The following is a 3,590-nucleotide window of genomic DNA, read 5'->3' on the forward strand; positions in this document are numbered from 1 at the left end:
TGGAGGGAGGGTTACGGGTGGGAAGAGGGGTGTAGAGGTGAGGTGGTGATAGGCAAGGGGGAAGGTTATTTGACATTGGAACCCAAGCTATGCCACGACTCCTTTTCTAGCCCTACCTCCTCCCTTCCATCCCTCCAACCAACCCCTCTTTTTAGCTACCAACTGGATTAATTCCTCCTATCGAACAAACAGGTTATACCCATCACCTGTATTCACCTATCACCACCTCACTCTGTCCCCCCTCCCCACCCATACCCCTTCCCAACCCTCTCTTTATCTTCAACTCCCTCTTTCCCATCCCCATTCCTGAAGAAGTGTTGTTATACCTGAAACATTGGACTTCTCCACCTCCATATGCTGCCTGGGCTCACTGTGTACTTCCAGACTCCTGCTTGTTTTGAGACAATTGCCATGTAATCCAATAGTATACAGTCAATTGCATTACATTTCGATAATAGAGTCAATCTCTGATTAATATAATGATCTAGAGACAACAGCCTTACATTCCAATAGTACAGAGCCAATTGCTGTGTAATGATCCAGAGTCAATTACCTTGCATTCCAATAGTATAGTCAATTGCTGTTTAATCTAAGGATATAGAATCATTTGCTTTATATTCCAATAGTGTAGAGCCAACTGCTATGTAATCTGATGATATAGAATCACATGCTTTACATTCCAATAGTAGAGTCAATTGCAGTGTAATGTACTGATATAGTCAATTGCTTTATGTTCACTAGTATAGGCCCAATTGCTGTGTAGTGGATATAGGTGCAATTGCACCATTTACAAGACATTTAGGTACATGAATAAGAATGCTTTGGAGGGCTGTGGGCCAGGAGCAGGGAGGCAGGACTAGTTTAGTTTGGGATGATGTTTGCCATGCACTGGTTGGACTGAAGGGTGCTGTGTGACTCGATGACTTTATAGAGTCAAGAGTAAGGAGTGTGGTAATGTGGCAGGTGGGTGTAGGGGTACAGGTGGTAAGTAATTCAGGGAAAGATGTGATCTGTAGGAAAGGAGGTAAGATGTCTGATGAAAATGGAGATAGGTTGGCAGCACAGCGAGGGTGTATGTGTATCAAATAACTGTGTCAGACTGTCGATTGGACTGGGTAACTGGAGAAAGGGCAGGTCAGCTTGGGTATCTTTGGGGAGGTGTTCATGACCCATTGAGGGTGTGACATGGCCTCAAAAGCAGGGAGTGTCAGACATTTAAAGGAGGGTAGAGATAGTCAGTGTGAGTGATTGTGAGGACAGTGTTGAGTTGCAGAGCTGGCAATAGGTGAGTGGGAGTTGAGGTTTGGGGTGGTGGTAGTGGTTAGAGGACTTGGTGATGGGGAAAAGCTTGCTAGCCATGAGTTGTAACGATTTTAATCCCTCCAATTTTTCCTGCATTGTTCTACATACATGTAGATTAAATCTCCGACTCTAAGACTTGGTTGAAAAGATCCAGGCATGAGGTAACTACCTGTTAGCTATTTGAGCCAAGTGGGTCATTTACTGCATAGTCATTGCAATGGGACTTCCAAGATATGTCAAGACATTAACTGTCAGAAACTTGGAGATCTGAGCCCAACGGTCAGGCTCATTTCTGCTTGCTAACAATGATATTGGTCCAATTGCAGGAACCTGGTTTTTCCAATAAAAGTAATAGATTCAAGCCCTCTGTCTCCTGGTAATTACCTGGGGTCTGAAGGAGCCTACCCTTTCTCCTGCCTTAGCCTACATAAGTTCACTTTCCAACCAATAGGTTCCCCTTTCTCCTACAGTATAATAGATTGTTGATATTTTGAAATTTGGCATTTGTTCAGATGAATGTAAGAAGAAAAGCTTTAGCAACATGCCTCTCTTTTATGCAATATTAAAATGTCAATTGTAGTATAATATAAGTGCTAATAAAATACAAATGAGTTTGTGTGACTGCCATTGTAAGTTTGCATTTCTTGTTATGTTTTCAATAATTGTATTGAGCATTATTTTATTGGTCAATAATAATCCAAAATTATTGATATTGCACTGTGCCCTGCCCAGTTAAAGTATAACTTACAATGTCATGGCATATTGTAAATACTTCAAGATGTTCTGAATGCTTGACAGACAAAAAGGGTGTTTTCATCATTCTCTATTACACTCTCCTGATGTCAGAAACACAACAGTCAATTTTCACACAGTAAGCTCCCATAAGTGGAAATGTAATACTGACCAGCCATCTCTTTTCAGTGGTCAAGGTTGAGAATTACTTCACATCTGTCCTTTAGTATGATGCTTCCAACAATACACAGTCCTACAAGAGACAGTAGGGCAGTACTCCCTCAATCCAAATTCAGAGGCAAGTGTATTACCAACTGTATCACAGTTTATAATATCTATCCTGTAGACTGCTGAATGGTGATCCTATGAGTACTGTGCTGTCCTTTGCTGCTCGTGTTGTGCCAGCTTAAATCAAATAGAAATAATTAGAAGAATTTCTACATCATGGAATTTAAATTTCACCATCTCTCCTGTTTATAAACACAGATCCTATTCAATTTGTCCCAACGTTTTTAATATTCCACAAAACAAAATCTCACTCAGATAATCTGTGTTTCAGAGTGGGCCTGAGGATCTCAATGTGTCTCAGTGCAGTCAGGCATCATCCCCACAACACTGAGTGTTCTCTTTCTATTCTCCCATCAAACTTTCTATCTCATCCGACACAGACCACATACTTTACAGTCCCAAATAGTCCAGCATAATTTGGGAGTAATGCATCACCATATAGTCCTGACATAAAGTCTGAGTATGCTGCATACAGATTGAACAGGACTGTTGAAGTTAACCTGACAAAATGAACAGGAGTGAGACTGAAACAGTCATTATAGTTGGTTTGCATAAAGATTTTTTGGACTTTTCTTTGAAGTGAATGGGAAATAATTTAAACTCCAAGAACAGACCATATAAGGTGTGGTTAAAGCTGGAATGTGACCAATTGAAGGCATTCTGGTCTCATTGGAGGTCAAAGGCCAGTCTCAGTCTACTCAGGGTGGTAAATTCTGAGTGAACTGGGGCCTGACATTTCATCACCAACAGAATGAGTCAGGAAATCTAAATTCAGAGCTCTTGAATGATCAATCAAAGGAATAAAAATGTCTATGAACGAATGTAGGAACTTAGAGGTTCATGGGAGGTGTACTGCCAGTGAGCACAAGGGAGCTGAAGCAAAAGCAGACATTGCTGAAGAAACACAACAAGTCTGGCAACAACCATGGAGAGAAAGCAGAGAAAATGTAGCAGAAATAACTCCACAGAGGCTCGTATTCCGTCATCTTTTCCCACGTGGAAAGTCCTTGACTCTGACCCAACTTCCTCAGAGCCACCTGTCAGAGTAAACAGAATGACTGACAGTTCCTATTTATTTTTTAAAAATGTTATTAACCAGTACAAATTACAAACAAAAAAACAGCAATTTACAAGGGAAAGGGGCATCAAAGCTGAAAATGTGTTGCTGGAAAAGCGCAGCAGGTCAGGCAGCATCCAAGGAGCAGGAGAATCGATGTTTCGGGCATAAGCCCTTCTATGAAAATTGGGTAAGTACATGAAAGTTTTTG

Source organism: Chiloscyllium punctatum, chromosome 25 (assembly GCF_047496795.1).
Source record: "Chiloscyllium punctatum isolate Juve2018m chromosome 25, sChiPun1.3, whole genome shotgun sequence".
Taxonomy (NCBI): domain Eukaryota; kingdom Metazoa; phylum Chordata; class Chondrichthyes; order Orectolobiformes; family Hemiscylliidae; genus Chiloscyllium; species Chiloscyllium punctatum.